We start from the raw sequence: 12,350 nt of genomic DNA, 5'->3' as shown, positions 1-12,350 counted from the left end.
CCAGGGATGAAATTTCTTGACTTTACATATACCTCGAAAAGATTGTCTTAGTCGGGGTTTCTATTGTTGTGATGAAACACTATGACTAAAAAGCAAGTTGGGAGGAAAGAGTTTATTTGGCTTACGTTCCAGATCACTTCAAAGGAAGTCAGGAGAAGAACTCAAACAGAGTCTAGATCTGGAGGCAAGAGTTGATGCAGAAGCCGTGGAGGGTTGCTGCTTACTGGCTTCCTCCCCCTACTTTCTTATAGAGCCTGGGCTGGGCCACCCACAATGGGCTGGGCCCTCCCGAATTTATAACTAAGAATATACAAAATCATCTTATGGAGGCATATTCTCTCTCTGTCTCTGTCTCTCTCTTCCTCCTCTTCCTCTTCCTCCTCCTTTGAATTTTTCAAGACAGGGTTTCTCTGTGTATCCCTGGCTGTCCTAGAACTCTCTCTGTAGACCAGAACTAGACTTCAAACTCAGGGAACCGCCTGCCTCTGCCTCCCAAGTGCTGGGATTAAAGATGTGCGCCACCATCACTGGCAGAAAGGATCTTAAACACTCTTATGGTAAGACACAATGTCTTCTGGATCCACATTTACTTCTTGAAGTGTTTGGGATTGAATTTAGGCATCTCTTATGTAAAATATTTACTGTTTCAGTGAGCTAACACTCACAGCCCCACATTTATCTTAATAATGATGCCACTAATATTGACTCAACACCCAAAAGTCCTGATTTAATTAAAGTGTAACTGTTTAAAAATATTCTAGAACTCACGGAGGCTGACCCAAAGGACATCTGAGATTTTTGAGGCTAGCCTGGAATACATAGTGAGAACTTCTGGGGATGGAAGGCAGAGTACAGAAAGAAAAAGGCATTTGCAATGGCTCTGTGAATCCCCAAGATGGCAGCAAATACAATTTACAGCTAATGATTAAACAGTGGTGGCAAACCCATTGATATATCTATCTCTATGTCTATATCTATATAACTGTCTATATACCTATCTATATGTTTATCTATCTATCTATCTATCTACCTATCTATCTCAAATTCTCTTAGCGGCAAGCATTGTGGTACCAACTATAATCTCAGCACAAGGGGTGCAGGAGGGTCAGAAATCCAAGGTCAAAAAAAAAAAAAAAAAAAAAAAAAGAAAGGAAGGAAGGAAAGAAATAAAAGAAAATCTATTAGAAATTTTTATCAGAATTCTAAAATGATTGCTGGGCTTGGTGATAAGCTTGATGTCTGGTGTAGCAGTACAGACTTGGGTGTTAATTCTCAGTTAAAATACCTGGTTAACTGGAGGCTATGTCATATACTTTAATCCCAGCACTAGGGAGGCAGAAGCAGGGAGATCCCCATGAGTTTGAGGCCAGCCTGGTCTACATCAAGAATTCTAGTACAGCCCAATCTACATAGAGAGACCCTGTCTCAAAACAACAACAACTACTACAAAACCAAAAAGAAAAACAAAACAAAACAAAAAACAAAAATAAGCAAGCAAGTAAACAAACAAAAAACTCTAGTTACACTTGATCATCACAGGCGAGTATAAATCACATTTGCTACAAATACTTGCTCTAAATATACCGGGCATGGTCAGCCTCTGTGCCCATGCAGCTGTATTCTTTCCATTTCTGTCTTCTTTTTATACTTTGATTTATTTTAGAGAAAAGCGTGACAGGCACATGACTTCAGCTATGTGGAGGGATGGGTGAATATTTCAAAAGCCTGTGTAAGAGGGACGCAGATATATCAGGGATTTTATTTTTAAAGTATGTATAGCACTTTCAAGAAACAAATTCTCAATTGTCTAGAATTACTGTTGACTTACGTTGACTTAGAATGCTGACTGGACACATTTTTCACACCTGAAGTTTAATCTGACTCTCTTACTTGAATTTAAAATCTTTTAAAATTAAAATAGGTCTGGATAATTAGTTTAAAAAAAAAACCAAGGTGTTCAATTATATTTATTTATAAAAAGATATATTTATTTATACCATGAGTCTCCTATGTAGTCTCACTGTGGGTCTCACTGGCTGGCCTGAAACTCCCTATATAGACCAGGATATTCTAGAATTCACAACAATCTACCTACCTCTGCCTCCTGAGTACTGGGATTAAAGATGTGGGCTACTGTACTGAGCAAGAGGCTTTCTGTTTGATGGTTTGTTTTTATGTGTGTATGAGTGTTTTGCTTGCGTGTATTATGTGTACCATGTGTGTTTAATACTTGAGGAGGCCAGAAGACGGCATTGGATCCTCAGAAACTACAGTTATCAAGGATTATGAGCTGCAGTGTGGATGCTGGGAACTAAAGCCAGATCCTCTGCAGTCAGGCCAGCTGTGGCGTCACAAGCCTGTAATCAAAGGATTTAAGAGATTGGTATAGGAGAATAGAGAGGTTGAGGATAAAATAAAATAAAACAGAGCTTGAGGCTGCCTGAACAACAGAGAAAGATGCTCTCAACTACCCTTCCACCACCCCACACACAAAAGAAAAAATATCAGACTGGAGGCACAACTCAGAGCTGGAGTGCTTGTCTATCGTGTGACAGGTTCTGGCCTCAATTGCTAACATTGGGCCGGGGGCGGGGAGTTCAAAACCCTAGAAGAACAATAGTACATTAAACTGAACAAGAAAACAAAAATCATCATTTTACTATTTCAAAAAACTATTTTTATTCACCCTGAACCTTGAAGAAGCAGGCACAGCCTCAACATGAAGAATTGACCCCAGCAAGTTCCTGGACCTCTATGAGCTTCAATCAAGCTTATCACTGGTGCCAAGGACCATGCATCTATCCAAAGGAATGTGGTCAAGACTGATAAAGTCACAGGAAAGTTTAATGGTTAGTGCAAAACCTGTGCTACCTCTGTGGGGCCATTTTGCCAGATGTGAGAGTCAGATGATTCTTGTCTCCGGTTGGCTAAGGCTGATGGGATCTGAAGGAACCTAGGAGTCAGCACAGAACACACCCAGTCACCAAGTTCTGAGCACAATGGAGATTTATTACTCTGGAGGGACAAGCGAGATGGGATGGGAAGGGGGTTTGCCTCTGAATCAGACAAAGACAGCAGCAGGTGCTTTTGCAGGAGTGGGTTTTTAAGGAAAAGGGGGCAAGTGGGATATTTTGAGACAGAGGTCCGGCCAGGCAGTGGTGGCGCACGCCTTTAATCCCAGCACTTGGGAGGCAGAAGCAGAAGGATTTCTGAGTTTGAGGCCAGCCTGGTCTACAGAGTGAGTTCCAGGACAGCCAGGACTACACAGAGAAACCCTGTCTAGAATAAATAAATTAATTAATTAATTAATTAATTAAAAAAAATAAGAGACAGGGGTCTCATTTAGTCCAGGATACCCTCAAACCTGATTGGACAGGTTAGCCAGTGTAGCCAAATAATGAATTTTAATTTTTGGCCATTGGTGTTTTGATAATTGGACCCTGGACTTTTGGTCAGGCATAAGGAAGTTGCCGAATGAGGGAATAGACCTTGGGGGCTGGCTAAATCTGTCTAGCAAGGAAGAGGGAAAGGAGGAGGGCCCTGCCAGCAACATGTTTGCAGTGTTTGGGCTTGTTAGAGAGATCTTCAGCATCTCTCAAAGAGTTTCTGGCTAGGGAAAATTGGGGAATATTTGTCATAAGTAAACATGAGAAAACAAACAAATCAACAAAACCACCTAGTTTTAAGCTAGCCTGGTTCATCTAGCAAGGACCAGGAAAGGAGGAAATTTTTTAATTTCCTACTATCTCTTTTCATATTTAATCCTGTGCATACTTCTCCCACTGTAATGCACATTAGACAATGATTATGTGAAGAGTTATTTGTAGTTTTAAAAGATATGAGGTCTCTGGTGCTGAAGACATCACACACCTTTGTTGCAAGATGTAGAGTGAGGAGGCTGGGATGCAGCTGGATGCTCCCTCCCTGCTGGCTGGCTTTCATGGTTTAAGGATTTGCTATGCAGGTTGCTGGGAGAAAAACAAATGGCATCAACAGTCTTAGGCAGCTGCGAATCCTACAAACCACAATTGTGTTCTGTTCTCTCATCTCTGTTTCCTCACTTTATACGAGCCTGTCACTTAATGATTCATTTAAAATAGAAGTAAGTTTGTTGTTTCATTTGTGTGTGTGCTTAAGTGTATGTGGTTGTGTGTGTGTGTGTGAACACGTACACGAGCCATCAAGAGTGAGTGTGCTCCTTCCACTGTGTAGAAGTCACTGGGTAAGAGTCCTCACCAGCTGGTAATCCTGCTGGCTTTTTTGATATTTTGAGACAGGGGTCTCATTTAGTCCAGGATAGCCTCAAACCTTAAACAAGACATGTAGCTGACAGTGACCTTGAACTCCAAGTCCTCCTGCCCCTACCTCCCAAAAGCTGAGATTCAAGTCAGGCCCCACTACACACAGCTTAGAGGTGATTTTCAAAACAGACTTTACTAACTCTAAAAAGTACTTGGTGGGTTTCAAAAGCAAGGAACATCTTAGGACTTTTCTTTAACAAGTTTCATTGTTGACCTATGTCATGAGAACTGTACAAAGGAATTATTCGTTTTCTGGGAGGAAAAAGATTATCTACAATCTCCATAAATTTACATTTTAAAAAATGCGAGTGGTTCCTTCTGGTCTGGGCCCGAACACTGATCAGATCCTGGGCGGCAGCTCTGCCCCCAGTCTAAGAGAACCCAGAGTAAGTGGGCCTCCCAGGGGCTCTAACCTGGGCAGTATCTTAGGTAAGGAGACAGCAACACCCGCCCCAAACAGGGAGTAACTGGGATCCACTAGGACTCAGGAAGTCACTCCTGGTCTGGAGCACTGGTTTCTTCCTGTTTGCACCCAAGCACTAAGCAGATCTTGGGCCCCAGCTCTAACCCCAGTAGTAACACCCACCCCACACAGTTCTGATACAACCAAGATAATAGGAAAGACAGGCTCCAATCAGAGATGGGGCAGGTAGCACTAAGGAGATCCAGATGTCGAAAGACAAGCACAAGAACATAAGCATCAGCAACCCAGGGTACTTGGCATCATCAGAACCTAGTTCTCCCACACAAGAAAGTCCTGAATTCCCCATATCACTAGGAAAGCAAGATTCAGATTTAAAATCATTTCTAATGATGATGATAGAGGACTTTAAGGACATAAATAACACTCTCAAAGAATTTGAGGAGAACACAGGTAAACAGGTAGAAGCCCTTAAAGAGGAAACACAAAAATTCCTTAAAGAATTATAAGAGAACACAGCCAAACAGGTGAAGGAATTGAACAAAACCATCCAGGACATAAAAATGAAAGTAGAAACAATCAAGAAATCAAAAAGGGAGACTACCCTGGAGATAAAAACCTGGGAAAGAAATCAGGAGTCATAGACACAAGCATCACCAACAGAATACAAGAGATAGAAGAGAGAAACTCAGGTGGAGAAGATACCATAGAAAATATTGACACAACTGTCAAAGAAAATGCAAAATTTGAAAAGTTCTTAACACAAAACATCCAGGAAATCCAGGACACAATGAGAAGACCAAACCTAAGGATAATAGGTATAGATGAGAGTGAAGATTCCCAACTTAAAGGGCCAATAAATATCTTCAACAAAATTATAGAAGGAAACTTCCCTAACCTAAAGAACAAGATGCCCATAAACATACAAGAAGCCTATAGAACACCAAATAGACTAAACCAGAAAAGAAATACCTCCCGTCACATAATAATCAAAACACCAAGTGCACAAAACAAAGAAAGAATGTTAAATGCAGTAAGGGAAAAAGGCCAAGTAACATATAAAGGCAGACCTATCAGAATTACACCAGACTTCTCACCAGATACTATAAAAGCTAGAAGATGCTGGACAGATGTCATACAGACCCTAAGAGAACACAAATGCCAGCCCAGGCTACTATACCCAGCAAAACTCTCAATTACCATAGATGGAGAAACCAAGATTTTCCAGGACAAAACCAAATTTACACAATATCTTTCCACAAACCCAGCATTACAAAGGATAATAGCGGGAAAACTCCAATACAAGGAGGGAAATTATACCCTAGAAAGAGCAAGAAAGTAATCCTCTTCCAACAAATCCAAAAGAAGATAGCCACACAAAGATAATTTCACCTCTAATAACAAGAATAATAGGAAGCAACAATCACTGTTCCTTAATATCTCTTAACATCAATGGACTCAATTCCCCAATTAAAAGACATAGGCTAATGGACTGGATACATAAACAGGACCCAGCATTTTGCTGCATACAGGAAACCCACCTCAGTGACAAAGACAGACACTACCTTAGAGTAAAAGGCTGGAAAACAATTTTTCAAGTAAATGGTCCTAAGAAACAAACTGGAGTAGCCATTCTAAAATCTCCAGCCGAGAACACAAAGGGAGGGGCTCATGGCTCCACCTGTATAGGTAGTTGAGTGTGGCCTTGCCTGCATCAGTGAAAGTGGAGGGCCTTGGTGCCTGAAAGTTTGGATTTCCTACTGTTGGGGAATTAGAGAGTAGGGAGGTGGGAATGGGAGGATGGTGGGAGCTCACCCTCATAGAAACTCCCGAAATTATATGGATTAGACATGACAGAGGCAGGCTGCAAGAAGATTAGATTCCAGAATTCAAACAAAAAATTATCTTGATACTAAAATTTGTTTTGAGAATTGTATATTGCAGGATACATAGCCTTAGTGTATCTACTCATCAAGCAAGCTGAGTAGACCTGCTCAAACCTCTGATGCCCTGGAATTCCAGCTGGATGCAGTGAAGACACAGCGTCAGAAGCTTATCAATTTACTCTTCCCCCTGCCCCTCTTCTAATATCTCAACACCCATAATCAGCTTGAAGAAGTTAATGAAGATTCATTGCCCCTGTTCCCTGGGCTTGGGAACTGAGGTAGTTAATCTTTGGCTGTCTTTCTAGAGAAAAGTAGTGGTTTTGTTGGAACAGGGAGGATTAGCTAGGGTTTATTGCATAGCCATAACCTATTGGTAGAAATATGTATAATTGTTATTAAGATGAAGTTATAATTTCTTTCTTTCTTTCTTTTTCTTTTTTTTTTCTGTTTTTTGTTTGTTTGTTTGTTTGTTTGTTTGTTTTGTTTTTCAAGACAGGGTTTCTCTGTGTAGTCCTGGCTGTCCTCCTGGAACTCACTCTGTAGACCAGGCTGGCCTCGAACTCAGAAATCCACCTGCCTCTGCCTCCCAAGTGCTGGGATTAAAGGCATGCACCACCACTGCCCAGCAAACTTTTTTTTTTCCCATGAGACGCGGGAGGAGACAAATGGGACAAGGCGGGATTCGAACACGCAGGTACCATTTCTTAAATGGTACAAAATTTACTTTGATTTCAAATTTAAGGTTTTCATTGGTATGAGCTTCTTATTGATATAAAAGTGAGATTAATATTGTTACTCTCATAGGCATTGTGCCTATATAACACATTTAAGAATACAAGGCTTAGACCCAGTCCTTCTTTAACTTTTTTAACTGATTTGAGATGGTTAGCCTGTGAGTTAAGGGCCTATAGCAAATTCATGGCTCTGAGTTTATTCTTAGGATGTTTTCTATATTTTATTTAGAAATAGCTGAGAGGAGCTAACAGACAACAGTCCAGATTGCCTTACATGGATAATTGGTTTTCAAAACATCAGAAATCCACAGAATTGAAGTTTCAAACATTTTTGTATTAATGTTCATTTTGATTAGATACCTGTCTGCTCCTGACAGCTTCCTGTCTTGGATTCTAAGAAGAAATTGAGCATCTTTGGAGTTACTCCAGTTGTGGTGAGACAGCCACTAGGCAAGAATTGCCTCTTTTCATCTACAGACAAATTACTGTCCAGAAAAGGACACACTTGCAGAATAGTTGACTGATTATATCTGCCAAGACAGAGTAATCAGCCCTTAATAATTCTATATCACTAGGTCTATCAGATGATCCTGGGCCAGAAGGCTGAAGATTGGATGCTCCAATGTTTTGCAGTATAGAGACTGTCCAGGTGTTCAGCGGTCTCTATAAATTGGCTAAGTTTTAGAAGCTATGCTTTGTGCTTCCCATAATTTCAGTTAACTCAATCATTCTGGATTTCTGATAGGGTTGAAGACTTATAGTCTCATAGCCAATCCCGGCTATTTATTTTGAGAGAAAAGATTTGAGAGGATGGTTTTCAGCTGACATTCATTCTAAAGCCAAGAAAAAAGCCAGGTTCAGAACTAAGTCTTTTAGTTAGGAGAGATGACAGAGGTTCTGGTTAGTCAACAAAATGATGGACTGGATATTAGGTCTATCTTGTACCTTACTGACACAAATTGGTATAGTTATGCTCTAATTGTATTTTGAGAGAAAAGTTTTATTTTAACAGGAAGGGTGATATGTAGGAGGAGCTAAGGTGGGAGGAGTAAGGAGAGGAAGAGGAGGAATAAGGAGAGGAGGAGGAGGAGAGGAGGAGCTAGGTGATGAGAGAAAGAGAGAGAGACAGAGACAGAGAGAGGAACATGGAGGCGGATGCTTGCATGTCTCCACCAGTCAAAGATAGTTGATATATCTAGGTTGGGTATTGGTTTACACTTCTGAATGTATGGGTTTCTTGTTATTGAGTATTACCAAACTTATAAAGCCTTTGATTAACATTAAAAAATGTATAAAAGCAAAAAGGAGGAGGGGGGTGGGATAGGGGTTTTCTAGGGAGGGGAAATGGGGAAAGGAGATGGCATCTGAAATATAAATAAAATATCCAATAAAAAAAAAAACAACTGCATGCCTGTTTTCAGCACATCCAATTTGACCAACAAAAAGCTCTCAGATAAGGATGTGTGCCTCAGAATCCTGGTGTAATGCTACTTGCCAGATACTCCCCACTATCATACCCCTGGTATGACTTTCATCCAAAGACACTTCTACATTCCTGGTATGAGGCCCCAATACTTCAACTTCCTGATTGCCATTTCATTATTTACTAGTTATAGCACACAGGCTGGAATGTCTTCTCTTGGGACAAAGAGTTCTACTGGAAGTCTAGAGAGAATAAAGTGTCTTCATACTTTAGTGACTAAGGAGAAAACACTTGTGGAAAGGGGAGAAAAGCAAGTTCCGAGAAGCATTCCCTTATTATCCCTGGGTCAGTTGCTTGGAGCTCTTTGTTGGTGAGGTCATACGTTTTGTTCCAGCTGGGGCTCATTTATCTCTGTTGGCTTCCTTAATTATAGCATGCACCCTAACTCAGGCCAACTGTTTAACAAATGTCTTTTCTGGAGCAAAAGGGAACCTAAAAGAAGAATGTTTTAGGGTTGAGGAAAAGGTTCCGTTGGTAGAGGGCTTACATGAAACCCTGGGCTTGATCCCCAGGACCATTAAACTAACCATGTATAGTGACACATATCTCCAATCCTAGCACTGGGGAGGTGGAGGCAAGAGCATCAGAAGTTCAAGGTCATTCTGAGCTACTTACAGAATTTAAGACCAGCTTGAGCTGTATGAGAACCAGAATCAAAAGCAAACAAACAAACAAGCAAAACTATATAAATCCACTACAATTAGAAACACACACACCAACAAGAGCAAGAGCAACAACAACAATACCAATTACTTAACTGGCATTGAACTAAAAGGTTTTTTTTTTTTCTTTCAAAGACAGTTCTCACTATGTCACTGGCGGGACTGGCCTCACACCCACAGAAATCTGCCTACATCTGCCTCCTGAATCTTGAGATTAGAGATGTGCACCCCATACTTAGCAAGCAACGTTTTCATCTAGATGCTTGTTAGGAGTATATATCAAGACACTGCCCATATTATGCAGGCAAACCAATCCCTAAGTGGCTCTAGATGAACATTTAACCAATCTGCCTTAATGGTGGTAAGGCCCTAAATTTATTTAATGGTGTCTGGATCAATATTCAAGTACAGCCTCCTTTTTATTTTTTTTATTTATTTTTAATTAATTAATTAATTATTTTTGAGACAGGGTTTCTCTGTGTATCCCTGGCTGTCCTGGAACTCACTCTGTAGACCAGGCTAGCCTCGAACTCAGAAATCCGCCTGCCTCTGCCTCCCAAGTGCTGGGATTAAAGGTGTGCGCCACCACTGCCCGGCTTATTTTATTTATTTATTTATTTATTCATTTATTTATTTTACTTTTTATTGTTTTTTTGTGAATTTCACCTCATGCACCCCAATTTCACTCATCTCCATCTTGCCCCATACCCGCCCTCCACTCTCAACCTCCCCCTCAATGGAGAAAAAAAGAATGTCATTGTGGAAGCTACAGTGTGTCCCACAGAATGCACTTTTATCTATACTTCTTTGCTTACAAATGTACACTGCAAAGACCCGTTGGTCTGGTATGAAGCTTCTGGTTTCTGCTACTCTATGATACTGGAACCTCACTGGGACTCCTCTCAGATATCCTGTTGTTGCCCTGTGTCATGGAGACCTTGTAGTTTTGGAACTGTAGGACTGGCCCCTTCATGCACTTCAGCAGTTCACTGATGGAGTTGATGTTGGGATGAGACAATTCAAAGCCCTGGATCTGGGCCTGAGAGGTATCCGAGCTGGTCAGCCTGCCAGCTCTCCTGCTCTCACATCCTCAGGGCTGGCTCGCCTGCAACCCCCACAACCAGGACCAGCTCTACCCTGCTGCCCAGGCAAGGTGCAAGGCCTGCTCTCCCAAGTGTTGCAGCTGGTAAGGGACAGGACCAGTTCTCCCACCTGCCATAGACGATGAGAGATGAGGGTGGAGAGGGAGAGGAGGGTGTTTCTTCCTCTTCTTCGACACCACCCAGCAGACAAGAGGCAAGACCCGCTCTCTTGCACTCAGGCCCTTGAGCTCCCTGTAAACTTCAGGTCCAGGGCCAACTCTTACTGTACTCTCTAGGCAAGGTACAAGGCCCGCTCTCCCAAGTGCCGTAACAGGTGAGGGACAGGGCCAGCTCGCCCACTTGCTGCCAGTGGTGAGGGCAAAAGGGAAGTGAAGGAATCTCACTGATGTCACCCCACAGCAAACAAAAGGCACTCTGGCTGTCAGGGCTGGCCCACTGGTGGCCCTGCTACCAGAGTCAGGTCTACTATGCTGTCCAGGTAAGGTTTAGGGCCTGCTCTCCCAAGTGTTTCAGCCGATAAGGGGCAGGGGCAGTTCTTTTCTTATGACCCCAAGGCCAGGTCTTCCACCTGCTGCAGGTGGTGAGAGGCAAGGTGGGAGGAGGACATCTTTTCCTCATCCATGAGACCACAGGGGAGATGAGTGACAGGGCCAGCTCTCCCACACTCATATCCTCAGGGCAGGCTCACCCTCAATTCCCAAAATGTCAGGGGCCAGCTCTCTCAAGTACTGCAGCTGGCTAGAGGTGGGGTCAGCTCTTGTGCCCTCATGCCTGAAGGGCCGGTTCTCCCACAATGCCCAGGTGGGGGGTGGGACTGGGGCAAGTACTGCACAGCTTGCAGACATCAACATGTCCCTAGGCTGAGGCCAGACCAGGGACATCTGCCTGGGTTTTGGTGGTAGCAGACCCCAGCTGCTGCAGGGCCACAGACCCAGATGTGGCCCCTGGTGGCAGCACAGGTCAGGACCCCACCATAGTCCCAGGTGCTCACATTAGGCTGTTCCTCACTACCCTCAAGTCTCCAGTTCTGTCTGTCTTCATTGTGCTCACATCCTAAGATTCTCTTTCTCTTCATTTCTTCACCACTGACTTGCTCCTCTTAGTGGTTCCCAGGTTCTATGGGTGTCTGGGGTCATCTCAGGAGTGGTTTCAGGAGTGCTATGCCCCACTTGTGCATTATGGCCCAGGGAAAGGGTCATTTAGGCTATGGTCTGCCTCACCCCATGCCTACACACCTGCGTGGCACCGGACTGGTGGTCATCTCAGGCTAACTTTTTTAAAGGGAGTGTTAGGCTAAGAATTACTCAGATGTTCACAGGTCAGAACACTGAGCATAGACATAGCCTCTGTCCTCTTTGCCACCTGACTGACACATGTGACACAGCAGCCACACCTGCAATGCCTCTAAGGGCAGGTAAGTATAGCTGTAAGTGGAAGGCCTATGTCTGGGGCTGTAGCTCAGTAAATGAGGCCCTGGGTTCAAAACCTGGCACAACACACACACACACACACACACACACACACACACACACACAGAGAGAGAGAGAGAGAGAGAGAGAGAGAGAGAACCAAAAGATTTTATGTAAAAATATGGACACACGAGTTTCAAATAAAAATCATTTCCAACAACAAACAACCAACAACAAAACCATTCAAGATTGATCTAATTTGGCTCCGGTGAAAAGACCCAGGGTGCCACCTCCTATTTCATTCAATCACCAAATTCTTACTCCTTTGGCACCCTTGGTCACATGATTTCT

At 42.7% G+C, this 12,350-nt stretch overlaps 1 non-coding gene across 1 annotated transcript; it reads right to left on the bottom strand.

Annotated features, from left to right (window-relative positions):
* Positions 1-11,874: 11,874 nt before the first annotated feature.
* LOC117704773 (small nucleolar RNA SNORA17) lies at positions 11,875-12,005 on the bottom strand. Its single transcript, XR_004606303.1, has one exon. It is a non-coding gene; the product is annotated as a small nucleolar RNA SNORA17 (small nucleolar RNA).
* Between the last annotated feature and the right edge of the window lie 345 nt (positions 12,006-12,350).

The sequence above is a fragment of the Arvicanthis niloticus genome, chromosome 2, assembly GCF_011762505.2.
Source record: "Arvicanthis niloticus isolate mArvNil1 chromosome 2, mArvNil1.pat.X, whole genome shotgun sequence".
In the NCBI taxonomy this organism is placed as follows: Eukaryota; Metazoa; Chordata; class Mammalia; order Rodentia; family Muridae; genus Arvicanthis; species Arvicanthis niloticus.
Note: the sequence above shows the minus strand (reverse complement) of the source record. Positions and strands in the feature narration are given on the sequence as shown.